This window comes from Petaurus breviceps, unplaced genomic scaffold, assembly GCF_028583685.1.
Source record: "Petaurus breviceps papuanus isolate PSGF00001 unplaced genomic scaffold, PetGlider_PUasm1.0 115, whole genome shotgun sequence".
Taxonomy (NCBI): domain Eukaryota; kingdom Metazoa; phylum Chordata; class Mammalia; order Diprotodontia; family Petauridae; genus Petaurus; species Petaurus breviceps.
This window is the reverse complement of record NW_027185612.1, coordinates 1488685-1506061: the sequence shown is the minus strand read 5'-3', so window position 1 is coordinate 1506061 and position 17377 is coordinate 1488685. Positions and strand designations below refer to the sequence as shown.

Below are 17377 nucleotides of genomic sequence, written 5' to 3'. Positions count from 1 at the left end.
GGCAGCCTCTGACACTGAGATTTGACAAAGCACAGATAGATTCTCTGCTATTTGTGCTAATTTTGGCCTAACAATTAACACCAAGAAAACACAAGTGCTCCATCAGCCACCACCACACCAACCATATGTGGCACCAACAGTTACAAGAAATGGAGAAGTTTTGAATATTGTGGATAAGCTGCTCACTTATCTTGGCAGTGTACTTTCCAGGGATGTACACATTGCCAGAGTTAGCTCAGTGTTTGGGAGGCTCTGAAGGAAAGTGTGGGAGAGAAGACTACCACACTGGAGGTCGACAGAGCCACTGTGCTGACCTCATTGCGGTATACCTGTGATATCTGGACAGTATAACAGCACCATGCCAGGAAACTGAATTGCTTCCATTTGAATTGTCTTAGGAAGATTCTGAAGATCACCTGGAAGGATAAGACAACCAGACACTGAGGTCCTTTCCTGAGCTAAACTGCCAAGCATTCAAACTCTACTTCAAAGAGTCTAACTCCAATGGACTGGTCACTTTGTTTGAATATCAAATGTATACTTGTCAAAAAGACTATTTTATGTAGAACTCACATAGGGCAAGCACTCACATGGTCTCAGAAAAAGGGATACCAGGATATCTCAGGGTCTCTCTTAAGAACTTTTGAATTGATTGTGTAACATGGGAGACACTGGCACAGCACTGCCCAGCATAGTATGCCCTCATCAGAGAAAGTGCTATGTTCTATGAGAAAAGTAAAATTAATTAATCATCAGGAGTTAACAATACAGTGAATACTGCATCCATGAACATGATACTGTTAAGTGAAAAGGCAAGCCAATATGTGTGATGACTGCCAACCAGCTATAGACTATGTATGAAAAAAAAAGTGAGAGAGAAGAGGGAAATGAGGACTAGTGTGGTATGGGAAGACTTTCTGAAGGATATGCCAGCTGAGGTGGACATTAGAGGTAATGTAGCGTTTAGACAGATCAGGAAGAGGGGGGAATTCTGTAGACTCTGAGGTCTCAGAATTCTTAAATCATGAAATGTGCCTCACTATTCCCTCACTAAATAGTTAATCCAAGTGACAGAAGCTAAAAGCAATTCAGAGCTGCTGCTGCCTAGACCAATAATTATAAAGCATCATGAAAACCCTTACCCAAGGAGAGAATAAGTTAAGAATGACAATGGTAATTCTCCATAGCATTAAGTCACATTCCCTTGGGGCCCACAAATCTGAGTGCTCATCTCAGGAAGACTCATTCTCATGATGCCTGGGACCTCTTTTTCTGCTCCTTTGCTCTCAGACAGTTTCTCCCCAGCTTTCCGGAACTTATCCTCCTAGTTGGCCTCCCACTAGGCTGTACAGCTCATTGGTGTAGCGCAAGCCCCCATTCTTTGCTATATCCAAGCAGGCTCTCTGCTATATCCATCAGCTCCTTCACTTGCTCTCCCTGCTCTCTCCCTGTGGCCCAGGTTTTGAAGACACAGACCCAGCCCCCACAATGTACAACCAGCTCTTTCAGGGACTTTTTATCTGTGAACTGGATGTAATCCTGCAGGGTGTCATTCCTAGGTGAAAACAATAACTGGGTGCTTCGTGACATCATTTCCAAAGATCTCCTTTATCTTCTTCATGCTGTCCTCTTCCACCTTAGAGTGGTGACCCAGCTGGGTCAACTGCGTGTGGCCCCAGGGAGAAAAGGATGTTACAATGAATGATTTCTTGAGAATTTAGACCTTCAGCAGGCACCTCCAGGTCAAAGACATCAGGGGTGCCAATGTTTTCAATCTCACTGCCCCAGCTCTGACTCCCTTTTCTGTAGGTCCTGATCAAAGGGATCATCCCCAGGCATCATCCCAAACTTGGTCACAAGCATGATCTCCCCAGGGAAGCTTCTCCCTGTTCATGCTTTTTTTTACCAGGATTACCCTCAGCTTGTGGTCTTTCAGGAGCTGTCTCTCCTCTCCTGCATCTACAGGGAGCAGACGTTATTCATCAATCAAATCTACCTTTTCAGGATGATCTGGGTTCTCTATCACTTTCTTCACTTAGCAAGACAACAATTTAACAATAGAAAATTCACTGTGAGAGCTTATGTTCAGAGCTGACTCCTCTGCCCCCTTCTCAGTGCCCTCTCCCAAAGACCCAGTACTGCCCTTGCTACTCAGCCAGAAAGGATAATACTGGGGAGGGAATAGTTATCAGCAAAGCAGTCTTGCAGATTCTGAAGAGATAATTAAAAGGGATAAGAGAATTGTAAATGAACTAGAATCAGAAGAATACATGACTTGGAGAATGACAGCAATTTTTGCTATTATACATGTTATTAAATATTATTTCACCAAAAAAAATGAAAAATTATTTTGGAGAACCCACAAAACTGATGCATGCAGAATTAAATGAGAAAAAAAAACAATAATTTGTATAAGAAAAACATTGTTTCTTTAGAAAAGCAATCTGAGAGATTGAAGAGCTCTGTTAAAAAACAATCGTGAAACAAGTCTTTAGAGGACCCATGATAAAATATGCTGCCCTCTTCTTAACAGAGAGGTGTTAGATATAAGGTGCAGAAAGATATACATTGTCAAATAATGAGTATCATATTGCTTGCTTTCTCAACAAGTGGGAGAAGGGTTGGAGAGAGATGGAATTTGGAACTCATAAATTTAAAGTGAATAATAAAAACAAACAAAAAATATATACATATATACGTGTTTGTGTGTTTATTGTTGGATTTGGTAACTTTGGAGATTCATATTGTTTGGCCATCCTAGTAACAATTTTCTGTATTTTTTAATGGAGAAGATGGTTGAAGGGAGAGAAAAGATAAATGAGGCAGTTTTTAAAGTAATATGTGGAATTTATTATATTCTAAAAATAGAAGTATAAAATTGACATTCACAATTTCATATGCAACGTTCTTTTTGTGTTCTGCAGTATTTTCTTTGGTGTTTAAATTCAAGATAAAAGATACAATTTATATCTTTTAAAAAAGGATGGAGTAGGAGGAGAAGCAGAGGCAGTGATTAGAATCAACTTTTTCAAGGATTTCAATCACCACATTGAGCATAACTAGGTGGGATGATAGGATCAAGTGAGGGCTTTGAGTATTTTTTATTTATGCCACAGTATATTTTCTATCTGAAACTATTAAGATCTTGTGTGAAAGTGGTTTCTTTTGACACATATTCTATAAGGATTTTTTTAAATTTAAACAGTTCTTTTTCTATCCTTTTGGGCATCAAAAAGTTCATCTGTTAATGGTGGCGATTTCTTAAATACCTTAAAAATTAAATCTTCTACACAAAAATTCCTTTTCTCACCTTTTCCTCCAAAATTGCTCTATGTGAAAGGAGCCTTAAAAGGACAGTTTAGCTTACAGGGAAAAAGAGGGAGGAAAGCTCATTTATCAGAAGGTTTTAGTGGGAGGGAAAGGAAGAAGTTAAAAATAATGACCATGGGAGCAGGCAGGAAAATGGTCTGAAAGGAGGCAGGCACCAAGACACACAGACACAGACACACACACACACACACACACACACACACACACACACATGCACACTCACAGAGAGACAGAGACAGAGAGACAGAGACAAGATTGAGACAGAGAGAAAAGAAATGCCTTGTTAATCCACAGATTTAATCATTTATTAGTCCAGGGTAGTGTTTTGTGCATAGTAAAAGTCTTTCTGCTGACTCCTCAGCTCCGGAATCCTCTTGACTCAAAAGGGCTCTTGAACACAAGACATGAGCACCCCTATTTGGTAATCCTAGACCTCTCTTTCTCTTAATTGCCTCAGTTTCAGGAAATGGGCAATCCTTAGATAAGACAGCTTTCATTTTCCATCTGCCTTTTGCTGCTTGTGTATGCACCCAGGCTTCAGGTACATGCCACAGCAGCAATGACCTCAAAGCTCAGCTCTGTGAGGAGGAAGGGAGAAGGCTGTGCATTTTGGTAAAACCACAATGCTTAGATTGGTCAGGTGAGGAGTTAGTGGTACCTCTCGGGAGGGTGGGCTTCCTGCTCTGTCCAGGGAGCAGACCTCTACTTGCTTAACTTTGGCTCTTGTTGAGTAAGGGTGAAGTACACTTTTGTTGACTAAATCCTCCCTCCCTCCAAGAACACCAGGGTTGACTCCTAGAGGACAATACCTTCTCAGGTGAATGATTGTCCTCTTGTGTTTTGCCAAATTTTTGAGTGGGGGTTGTTGTTAGAAGCTGACATTAGAACTGTTGCCTCTAGCCAAAAGGCTCTTCAAAATGATTTATAAAAGTACTCAGTTTCAAAACACAAACAAGTGATTTTAAATCACACTGAAACAGAAAAGAATGTTTAGCAGTTTTTCCCCAAAATATTTTAATTTAGAGACCTGAAGACAAATGTTGACACCATCATATGCAATAAACTACTATACATAAACTAGTTTCTTGAAGACAGGGACTGTCTTACCTGTACTTTTATCCCCACAAATAATTTTTTTCATTCTTCCAATACAATACACCTTTTAATTGGTACATCCTTATCATCCGAGGCAGATGACAACTTGACCACTTTATCTTGCTCGTACTGGAATGGTCAGGGCTGTCCAAGGCATATACTTGTCCTCTTCATCTCTCACCTTTGTCTCCCCTTTGTCTCTCCCTCACTCCCCCCACCTCATTCTCTAATAATTGTTCGTATCTCTTGGCTTTTATTTTGTTTCTCAGTGACTTCCTGCTCAATGTTGCAACCCCAGCCCATGACTAGTTTTGACTCCTAGTTTCACGTTCAATATCTCTTATTAGAAGGAACTTGGCTTCTGTGGTAAGCTAAACCTAGCAAAAAGAATAATCATTTCCTGTTCACAGTGAGGGAAGAAACAAAAACAAGGGCTGAGGTTAACCTTAGGTGGAGTACATACACATCTATTTCTGTTGTATGACCAGAACCATGACCCATAAACTTCTTTCACTCCTTAATTGCATTTCCCCTAGTTCACGGCCATGAGTCCTTCTCTCATACAGGTAATTTCCAACATTCAGTTTTTAATGTAGACCCCAAAAGCAGAGCCTTTGTCTCCAGCAGCTCATAATAAAATGTACTCTGTCCTGTCCCCTCTTTCCTTCTCACTCTCTCTTTCCCTTGGTGACCTGTCAGGATCTCATAGATATATCTCAATGTGAATGGCTCACCAATCTACATAGCCAAACTTCATCTCTCTCCCGAACAACTATCTTTCTCCTCTGACTACCTGCTACATACCTCTCTACATTTACATGTCCCCTAGACACTTCAAACCCAAAAAAGGAAGATGAATTTAGAGTTGCAATAGAGTTCATCATCTTCCCTTCAAAGCACATGATTCCCTTTTCCTAACTTCTCTACATCTATAGCAGCAAAAACCTTGTAGTCACTAGGTTTACAACCTTGCAGTGAACTTCAAGTCTTTGGTAATTTCTCTTTCTTCAAGATTGTACCAACTCTGAAACTCATATCTCCTTGGTATCTACTAGATTTGGGACTCCATCCTTCTTCAGATTGGAAGGTGCCGAAGGTAAACATTAGAGAGGTCCTCCCAGGTCTTCCCCATAAGGAGAGAATTCAGAACAGTTATCTCATCATTTTCTACCCATCTACAAGCCTTCATTATACCCCCTCCCAAGCCAAATAACCCTTGCTCCCCTTTCAACTTTTTAAAAAATATGTTATTTTCACCCAGTAGATTTTGAGTTCTTTGAGGGCAGGAGTCTTTTGCCTTTTTTAAAAAAATTCCTAACGCTTAGCCCAATGCCAGGTACATAGCCCACATTTAATAAATATTTACTGACTGACTACACTTTCCCTTACACCCTTCCCCCATATACAACCAGCCAGTCAATAGACATTTATGAAGCACCTACTAAGTGCAAGGAACTATGCTAAGCAAAGGACAATCTACTCCCTTAGAGACCTCACAATTCAATGGAAGAAGCAATAAGCAAAGAAATATGTGAAAATAAGCTTTGTATAAGAAAAATAGTTAATAATTAACAAAAAAGCAGGAGAATTACAAGGGGTTGGGAAAGAATTCTTGTAAAAGGTAGGAATTTAGCTGGAACTTAAAGGAAGCAAGGGAAGGCTGTAGGTAAAGATAAGGAAGGAAAGCATTCCAGGAATGGGGGACAGTCAGAGGAAATTCTCAGTCAAAAGATGGAGTATAAATGCAAGGAGGCCATCATTACTGCACTGAAGAGGATATGGTAAAGAAGACATTGTGAGAAGACTGGAAATATAGGAGGAAAAGTAGGCTGCAAAGGGCTTTGTGTGTCAAATAAAGGATTTTGTATTTGATCCTAGAGGTAATAAGGTACCAATGGAGTTTATTAAGTAAGGATACAGTTTGCATTGTTGAACCTGTGCTTTTAGAAGACCCCTTTGGTGGGGGGGGGGAGGAGACAGAGCCAAGATGGTGGAGTAAAAGCAGGGACTGGCTTGAGTTCTCCCCCAAACCCCTCCAAATACTTGTAAAAATGACTCTAAACAATTCTAGAGCTGCAGAACTCACAAAATGCTGGAGTGAAATGAATCTTCAGCCCCAGACAGCCTAGAAGGTTGACAGGAGAGGTCTATAGCAATGGACTGGAAGTGGAGTGCAGTCCAGCATGGGCTGAGCCAGCATAGACAGGATCAGAGCAGGCCTCAGGGGACTGAATCACTGGCAGCTGTGGCAGTTTCCAGACTTTTTTGGAACACAAATACCAAAGATAGCATAAAAAGTCAGTGGGAAAACTCTATCAGACCTGGGTGAGAGGAGCACAGTCTAGCCCCAGCCCAGGGGCATCAGCAGTGGCTGCTTCCAGAGTTCCTGGTCCACAGACTGTGTGAGGATCAAGTGGCTGATCAGAACGTTATTGTAGGGATCTCTTTGCCAGTGCAGAGGCAGGATTTTCTTGCTTTGCCCTGCTTGGATCTGGGTTGCAGTCCTGGGTGGTGGTCCTGGGGTAAGGAGGAGTGCTGGTGTGGCAGACCTTGTGGTTGCAGTGAAGAGGGAATCTTCCTCACAGTTCCAAGGTACAAAAGAGTGCTTGTGGTCCCTCAGAGACCAGGAAAGGAGTAAACACCTCCCCTTTGATCATGCACCATGGAAGAACTGAAAATTTACAGGCCCCTAGAAGTATTTCTGGAAACAGCTGCACAAAACCCCTGAAGTTTGGGACAAGATGCCTTACACACTGGAAGCAGGGTCTTACTGTAACAAAGAGTTAGAAAGTCAAGCATTTGACTGGGAAAAAATGAGCAAACAGTGAATAAAACCTCAGACTATAGAATCTTACTTTGGTGACAAAGATGATCAAAACATCCAACCAGAAGAAGACAACAAATGCAAAAGCATTCTACCTTCTCCCAAAGTTCAATTACTAAGGAATTATGATCAAGATCACACACTTGATGGCCATTAACATAAACTAGAGATCTTGGAATGTAATATTCTAAAGGGAAAAGTCTTGCAATCAAGAAGAATTTACCCTGCAAAGTAGGCTATAATCATTCAGGGCAAAAAAAAAAACCCAAAACGATTTTCTTTCAAACATTTCTAATGAAAAGATCAGAGGTGAATAGAAACATTGAAGTGAAAAAAACAGGATTTGAGAGAAATATAAAAGTTAAATTTATTTGAGCATATTAAATAGCTACATGATATTAGAGTCTTCACCTTCTAATAAAGTAAAAAAAAAAGGGATGTCTTCTCAAAACCTTAATGTCCTCAAAGGATATTGAGGGAGCTAAATAAGAAAAACAAGAAAACCTGGGATGGATTTGTTCCATTCAAAGGGTTTTAAAATGGAGAAGAGAAGGTAGAGTAAAAGGAATACAGGAATGTTACATGTTAAACCCAACAGGGAAATAAGATGGGGGACTGGAATCTAAAGAGAAAGGATAACACTGGGGAGGGAATAGTTATCAACAAAGCAGACTTCCAGATTCTGAAGAGATAATTAAAAGGGTCAAGAGAATTATAAATGAACTAGAATATGAAGAAGAATACATCAACTGGAGAATGGCTGAGCAATTTATGGTATTATACATGTTATTAAATATTATTTCACTATGAAAAATTAAAAATTATTTCAGAGAGCCCACAGAACTGATGCATGCAGAATGAAATGAGGAAAAAACAATAATGTATATAAGCAAAACAACACTGTAAAGAAAAGCAATTTGAAAGATTGAAGAGCTCTGTTAAAAACAATCATGAAACAAGTCTTTAGAGGACCCATGATAAAATATGCTGCCCTCTTCTTAACAGAGAGGTTATAAGATGGATATAAGATGCAGAAAGATATACATTGCCAAATCAGTATCATATTGCTTGCTTTCTCAATAAGTGGGAGAAGGTTTGGAGACAGAGGGAATTTGGCACTCAAAAATTTAAAGTGAATGATAAAAGATATATACATACATACATCTATGTATGTATGTGGGTAGTTGGATTTGGTATCTGGAGATGCATATTGTCTGACCATCCTAGTCACGATTTTCTTTATTTTTTTAATGGGGGAGACAGTTGAAGGGAGAGAAAAGAACAGATAAATAAAGCAGTTTTGAAAGTAATATGTGAAATTATTATATTCTAAAAATAGAAGTATAAAATGGACACTCATAATTTCATATGCAACATTCTTTTTCGTTTTCTGCTGTATTTTCTTTGGTGTTTAAATTCAAGATAAAAGATAAAATTTATATCTTAAAGAATGGAGTAGGAGGAGAAGCAGAGGCAGTGATTAGAACCAACTTTTTCAAGGATTTCAGTCACCACATTGAGGATAACTAGGTGGGATGAGAGGATCAAGTGAGGGCTTTGAGTATTTTTTATTTATGCCACAGTATATTTTCTATCTGAAACTATTGATATCATGTGTGAATGTTGTTTCTTTGGACACATATTCTACAAGATTCTTAAAAATTTAAACAGTTCTTTTTCTATCCTTTTGGGCATCAAAAAGTTCATCTGTATTTAATGGTGGTATTTTCTTAAATACCTTAAAAATTAATTCTCCTCTTTTACACAAAAATTCATTTTCCACCTTTTCCTCACCAAACTGCTCCATGTGAAAAGAGCCTTAAAGGGACAGTTTAGCTTACAGGGAAAAAGAAGGGGGAAAGCTCACTTATCAGAAGGTTTTAGTGGGAGGGAAAGGAAGAAGTTAAAAATAAAGGCCAGGAAAGCAAGCAGGCAAATGGTCTAAAAGGAGGCAGGTGCCAAGACACACACACACACACACACACACACACACACAGACACAGAGAGAAAAGAAATGTCTTGTTAATCCACAGATGTAATAATTAAGAGTTGACTGCACATTATTCCAGAGGAGTGTTTTGTACATAGTAAAAATCTTTCTGCTGACTCCTCAGCTCAAGAATCCTCTTGGCTCAAAAGGGCTCTTGAACACATGATATGAGCACACCTATTCTGGTGATCTTTGACCTCTCTTTATCTAAATTGCCCCAGTTCCAGAGAATGGGCGGTCCTTAGGTCAGATGATCACCCAGGCTCCAGGCACATCCCACACCAACAATGACCCCCAAGCCCAATTTTGTGAGGAGGGAGACAGAAGACTGTGCATTTTGGTAAAACCACAATGTTCAGATTGGTCAGGTGAGGGGTTAGTGGCACCTCTCAGGAGGGTGGGCTCCCTGCTCTGTCCAGGGGGCAGACCTCTGCTTGCTTAACTTTGGCTCTTGTCAAGTAGGGGGTGAAGTACATGTGTGTTGACTGAGTCCTCCCTCCCTCCAAGAATCCCAGGGTTGACTCCTAGAGGACAATCCCTTCTCAGGTGAATGATTGTCTTTTCATGTTTTGCAAGATTTTTGAGTGGGGGTTGTTGTTAGAAGCTGAAATCAGGATTGTTGCCTCTAACCAACAGGTTCTTCAGAATGATTTATAAAAGTACTCAGTTTCAAAACACAAACAAGTGATTTTAAATCACACTGAAACAAAAAAGAATGTTTACCAGTTTTCCTCCCAAATATTTTAATTTAGAGACCGGAAGACAAATGTTGACACCATCACATGCCATAAACTAATATTCAAGTAACAGCAATGGAGAAATGTAGTAATGCCCACATTATAAGTAACCAGTATTTAGAATGGATACTACCCTTAGTTGTTCATTTTATTACATCATCCCTGTTTGACTCACTTGGGGAAATGAAGACACTGAGAAGGTAGGTACTTATTTAAGATCACATAGCTAATGAGTGAAGGGGATTGGATTTCAGATAGACCAAGACTGAGTCATTCCCTCCAACCTCCAATGAACAGTTAGTAGATATATTCCCTTGTCCACTAACACTATCTATTTTTTATCATATCCTTTGAAAAAACCCAATTCATATGTAACAAAAGCCAGATTAAACATCGCTGCATCTAAGATCATTTCTGTTTCATAATGGTCTCTCAAATTTTACAATATAAGGGAATTTAGAAATATGATACAATTTAGAAATGCAATTACACAAACAATAAACTTTGGAGGACATTAATTGTGTTTCAAAATGATCACGTATTAAAGTCAATGATCTTATTACCGAAGGCATTTTAAAAGCGCTTTAAAGTCATCAGGTGTGGAACAATTACATTAGAGAAGTAATAATAATGCTGTAGTGCTTAGCATATGTCAGGCACTGTGTTAAGCACTTGACTATCATATCATTTTGATCTCACAGCAACAACCATTACTAATTTTCTCTTTACAAATCAGGAAACTGAGGCAAACAGAGAAAATAACTTGTCACAAATTACATAGCAAATACATTCCTGCAACTGGAACAGAGAAGGGTGGGTTTACCAAGGGCAGAGACTGACAGACTTCCCCACCTCATACTGCCCTGCTAGACACTGCTAGGGGCACAGAGACTCTCCCAGGCAGCATCTGGGCAAGACCTGCTGAAGGCTGGCCCTGGCCTGGAGACACTGATTGACTAGACTTTGAGGTGTGTGGCAGAGTACACTGTCTAGGGGGTGGGGTGGCTGGTGCTGGGACCATCTCATTGGTGGTAGGGTAAGGTGAATGCTGGCTGTAGAACTTTTCCCCCTCCACCTGCAGGTGCTGCTGGAGTAGGGATCTACTGCCTTCAATTGCAACTCACTAAGATTGTAAATTGCATAGAAAATGACGACCACACTACTCAAATCCCATGGAAACACAAATATAGCACTTGGTGAAAAACAGACAAATCCACCAACATCCTAGCAGGAGTCTTCAGAACAGTCTTCAAAGCCTCAAAACTGGTTCCATGTTATTTAGTGGAGATAAGGACCATAGATTTGCGTATAGTAGTGGCCCAATTTCAGTTCTGGCCTATAGCAGCAACCTTGTCATGGGGCATAACAGCACCCACTCTTTGCACAGCTACAACTATGAGTACAAATTGCAGGAAAGTCCAGTGGGCCCTGGCCTTCTACACGCACAGACTTGGTGTTCCCCAGCCAGGGTCTTGGGTATTCCCAAGGACACAAATGACACATTAGCACACTTACAAGTAAAAGGTGAGGCAGAGGATAGTCCTGCTGAATACACACATTATTTTTATCTGGAAAGACTTTTCCTAGCTGCAGTTTTAGTCAGCAATCCAACAGACTTGAATAATGTTACTTAAACAACACCTTTATTTTTTATGTGAAAAAGGGTCTTGTACAGAATAGTTTAAAAAACAAACCTTACACCTCCTCCAATTCATGTAAAAATGACTCTAGACAAACTTTGGAGCTACAGAACCTATAAAATGACACAGAGAAGCTAACCTCCCACTGAGGACAGCCCAGCAGGCTGGCAGGAAGCAGCCAGCACAATACTCTGGGAGCCGAGCCCAGCCCTCTCAAGCCAGAGTTTTTAGCTTCAGGGAGGCCACAACAAGCTCCCGGTTGGAGGGACTTCAGATCACCAGAAGCTGTTGTGGTTTCCAGAATTATCAACCCACAGATGCCAAAGACAAAGTGAGAGGTCAGTGTAGACTTTGTGGGAACAGGGAGTTTGGGAGTGTGATCTGGCCTTTGCTCCCATGTGAGAAGCAACTGAGGCACTGTGGCCATGCAGCCACCACCACGTGGCAGCTTCAGAGGCAGCTTACAATCTTCAGATTGTAAGGGGACCAAGCAACCAGTCTGAGGGGAAATTGCTCTTGCCTTTACCTGCTTGGATCTGGATTGCTGTTTAGGATAGAGGTCCTGGGGTGCATGGACAGTCTACCAGAGCACGTGGAGGCTTCAGACAGGGCACACAGCTAATAGCTCTGGCAGCTGCAAAACACCCAGCATTTGGGATAAAGCTCCCCTTTCTGATAGCAGAATTCTACTGTGGCAAAAGGCTCAAAAGTCAAGTAATTGAGTGGTAACATGAGCAAGCAAAGGAAGCAAAGCAAGCACGGCAATCCAACTTTACACTCCTATTTTGGGAACAAAAAAGATCAAAGCATGGAACAGGAGGAAGACAGAAAAGTCAGAACTCCTGCACCAAAAGCTTCCAAGAAAAATACAAGCTGGTTACAGGACATAGAGGAGATTTAAAAGAATTGTGAAAAACAAATAAGAAAAGTGGAGGAAAAATTGGGAAGAGAAATGAGAACAATGAAAGAAAATTATGAAATGAGAGTCAACAACCTGACTGAAGAAAATAACACCTTAAAAAATAGACTGACTCAGATGGCAAAAGAAGCTCAAAAAGGCAATGAGGAGAAGAATGCCTTAAAAAGCTGAATTTGCCAGATGAAAAAAGAATCTCAAAAGCTCAATGAAGAGAATCATTCCTTCAGAATTAGATTGGAGCAAAAGGAAGCAAGTGACTTTATGAGAAATCAAGATACTATTAAACAGATCCAAACAAATGAAAAAATAGAAGGCAATGTGAAATATCTCATTGGAAAAACCACTGACCTGGAAAATAGATCCAGGAGAGATAATTTAAAAAGTATTAGACTACCTGAAAGCCATGATCAAAAAAAGAACCTAGAAATCATCCTTCCAGAAATTCTCAAGTAAAATTGCCTTGATATTTTAGAACCAGAGGGCACAATAGAGGTTGAAAGAATCCATCTATCACCTCCTGAAAAAGATCCCAAACAGAAAACTCCTAGGAATATTATAGTAAGGTTATGGAATTCACAGATCAAGGAGAAAATATTACAAGCAGCCAGAAAGAAACAATTTGAATATTGTGGACACACAATCAGGATAAAACAGGATCTGGCAGCTTCTACACTGAGGGAATTGAAGGGCTTGGAATATGATATTCCGGAGGTCAAAGGAGCTGGGATTAAAATAAAGTATCACCTAATCAGCAAAGCTGAGTATCATGTTTCAGGGGAAAATATGATCATTCAGTGTAATAGAGGACTTTCAAGCATTCCTGATGAAAAAAACAGAGTTGAATAGAAAATTTGACATTCAGATACAAGAAGCAAGAGAAGCGTGAGAAGGTAAACAGGGAAAAGAATGAATACTTATGTGAGTATGTGTATATATGTGTACAGGTGTAATTAGGTAGAGGGCACAGGACCAGTGAATAGGAAGGGATGATACTTAAAAGGTGAAATTAAGAGGTGAGAGAGGAATATAATGAGAGGAGGTGGGGAGAGACAGAATGCAGTAAATTATCTCATATAGAAGAGGCAAAGGAAAACTGTTACAATGGAGAGGAAGAACAGGAAGGCAAAAGGGGATGAGTCAACCTCATTCTCATTGAATTTGGCTTAGGGAGGGAGTGACATACACACTAAATAAGGTATCTCACCCTACAGGAGAGTAGCGGGGAAGGGGAGGAGAGGGGGGATGATGGAAGGGAGGGCAGGCTGGGCGGGAAGGAAATTGGAAGCAACCACTTTTGAAAAGTCACAGGATCAAAGTAGAGAATAGAACAAGTGGGGATGGGATAGGATGGAGGGAAATATAGTCAGTCTTTCGCAATATATCCACTATGGAAATGTTTTGCATAGCTATACATGTGCAACCTATATTGAATTGCTTATCTTCCCAGTCAGGGTAGGTGACAAGGGAGGAAGGGAAAGAATCTGGAATTCAAAGGTTTAAAATCAGATGTTAAAAAAATATATATATATATTATTATTATTATTTTACATGTAACTGGGAAATAAGATATACAGGCACTGGGGCATAGAAATCCACTGTGCCCTACTGAAAAGTCGGAGGGGGAATGGGGGAAGATATGGAAGACAGCAGATTGGGGGAGGGGATATTCAGTGGGATCACTGTTTTGGGGTGGTTGGTAGGGAAAAATGGTGAGAAAATTTGTAACTCAAAATCTTGTGGAAATGAAAGATGTAAAGTAAAAAATAAAAATTTTATTAAAAAAGAAAATAAATAAACCTTACTCACACAATCCCCACCTTGGATTAAATTTATGCTTGTCTGAAAGCTAGATCTCTGGACTGTACATCTTCAGATTCTAGTGAGCTATTTCATTTTGTATTTTCACAGGTGTTAGTGTTTGCTAAACTTGGGGACACAAGCATTTTGCAACCCTACTGCAGATCTTCTGAAGTATGAACATTTGTGCTTTTTTTGTAAGTTTGGACCAACTTTTATGTAAAAAATAAAGTTTGCCAGGAACCAAAAAGGACAGTGACTTACTGGGCATTTTTCTGTTTACAAAGCTACTTTCAGCCCAAGGTCACTGTCAGTCTTTACACCTGCTTTCAGTGTGATTGTGAAAGGTGTACTTTGTGGGCATTTCAGAAAATAAAACACAAACTTTTTCTTGATGCAACATTTTTTGTAAAAAAAAAAAAGTCATTTTTTTTCTGGCAAAATTCAGAGCTTCCAGGTGATAGAAAAACAAATACTACAAGCAGATAGAAAGTGTTCAAGTACCAAGTGAGGATCACATAAGATTTAGCAGCCATTACTATAAGCTTGGAATATGATGGTCCAGAAGGTAAAAGGCAGAGACTTATAATCAGGAGTAATTTATTCATCAAAACTTTACATAATCTGATTGGTCAAAAATTGGCTTTTAATGAAGTGGAGGACTTTTAAATTTTCTGGATAAAAAGGCCAGAACTGAGTAGATAGTTTGAAATATAAACACAGGAGCCAAGAGAAACACAAAAAATGCAGTCATAACTGAGCAATCATAATGGACTTAACAAGCATGAACTGCTTACATTATAATACAGGAAAATATTTTTGGCCCCCAGCCCAGAAGCCATAGTCTTTAAGTGTCCTAGAAGAAGCTTAATAAGACAAAAGTCCAAGGAGTGGTTTCTTTAGTGATCTTAAAGGAAGAAAGGAAAGAGGGGTCAAAAGGAATATACTAGGTAAAAGGGTGGAGGAAATTATCTCACAAAATTGAGGTGAATATTCAAAAAGAGGATCACATAAGATAAAATGTGCAGTTTTGATTTCATAAGAAAAAATTAAAAGGACAAATAAAACCAATGCAACTAAAAGAGAAGGGAAACAACAGGTTAAAAAAAAAACTTTGCGGGAAGTTGCTCTAATAAAGGTCTTATTTCTAAGATATACAAGTAATACATTAACTGTATTATAAGAGTGGTTAGCCATTTCTTTCCCCAGTAGATCAGCTTTTATCAGAACTCTTCACTATAATCTCTCTTTGATAACACTGCATGGCAGAGTTCATAGTATAATCAAGCTACACAATGTTCCTCCACTATGAGAAGGAGATAGGCAGTTTTGCTGAATAAGTTATTATTTTTTTTTTTGGTAACCCTAGCTCCTTTGCCTTCCAGAATATCATATTCCAAGTCTTTCCCTCCTTTAACTTGGAAGCTGCTAAATCTTCTGTGATCCTGACTGTGGCGCCATGATTTTTAAATTTTTTTATTTCTGGAGATTGTAGTATTTTCTCGTTAACTTGAGAGTTCTGGAATTTGGCTATTACATTTTTGTGAGTTTTCATTTGGGAACTTCTTTTGGAAGATAATTAGTGAATTCTTCAAATTTCCCTCTTACCCTCTGGGTCTAAGATATTACAGCAGTTTTCCTTGATAATTTCTTGAAAGGTGATGTCTAGACACTTTGATAATGGTATTCAGCTAGTCCAATAATTCTTAGATTGTCATTCCTCTATCTCTTTTCCAGGTCAGTTGTTTTTCTGATGATATATCACATTATCTTTGAGAGAGAGAGAGAGAGATTGAGAGAGAATAGTATGCTTTGATCTGCATTCAGATTCCATAGTTCTTTCTCTGGGTGTGGATAGCATTTCCCATCATGAGTCTTTTAGAATTGTCTTAAATCCTTGCATTGCTAAGGATTGCATTGCATTGCAGAGCTGAGTCTGTCAAAGTTGGTCACTGCACAATGTTACTGTTACTGTGTGAAATGTTTTCTGGTTCTTCTCACTTCATTTGGCATCAGTTCATGTAGGTCTTTCCAGGTTTTCCTAAAGTCATCATTTTTTATGGAACAATAGTATTCCATTACATTTATATGCCACAGCATGTACAGCCATTCCCCAAACTAATGGATATCCCTTCAATTTACAATTCTTGGCCACCACAGAAAAAGCTGTTATAAACATTTTTGTACATATGAGTTCTTTCCCCATTTTTATTGTCTCTTTGGGATACATACCTAGAAATTGTATGGTTGGGTCAAAGGCACATTTTTAATAGCCTTTTGGGTACAATTCCAAATTACTCTCCAGAATGGATGAATCACTTCACTGTTCCACTAACTGTGCATTAGTGTTTCAATTTTCCCACATCTCCAACATTTATCATTTTCCTGTTTTTGTCATATTAGTCAATCTCATAGGTGTGATGTGGTACTTCAGAGTTCTTTTGATTTGCATTTCTCTAATCAATAGTGATTTTGAGCCTTTTTTCATAGGACTATAGACAGCTTTAATTTATCCAACTGAAAACTGCCTGTTTATATCCTTTAACCATTTATCATTTGGGGAATGACTTATATTCTCATAAATTTGAATGAGTTTTTATATATTTTAGAAATTAGGCCTTTATCAGAGACACTAGCTGTAAAAATTGTTTCCCAGATTTCTGCTTCCCTTCTAATCTTAGTTGCTTTGGCTCTGTGCTAAAACTTTTTAGTTTAATGTAATAAACATTATCTATTTTGTATTTTGTAATGATTTCTGTATCTTATTTGGTCATACATTCTTCTATTCTCCATAGATTTGACAGATAAACTGATCCTTACTCTCTTGATTTGCTTATAGTATCATCCTTTTTATCTAAATCATGTAGCCATTTTGACTTTATTTTGGTATACAGTGTAAGATGTTGGTCTATGCCTAGTTTCTGCCATATCATTTTCCAGTTTTCCCAGCAGATTTTGTCAAATAGTGAGTTCTTATCTCAGAGCTGGAGTCTTTGGGTTATCAATCAGTAGATTACTATAGTCATTGACTGCTGTATCTTGTGT

General features: G+C 39.1%; 1 pseudogene; it reads right to left on the bottom strand.

The window, feature by feature from the left end:
• Positions 1–1189: 1189 nt before the first annotated feature.
• On the bottom strand, positions 1190–1829 carry LOC138158583 (GTPase IMAP family member 1-like; annotated as a pseudogene).
• Between the last annotated feature and the right edge of the window lie 15548 nt (positions 1830–17377).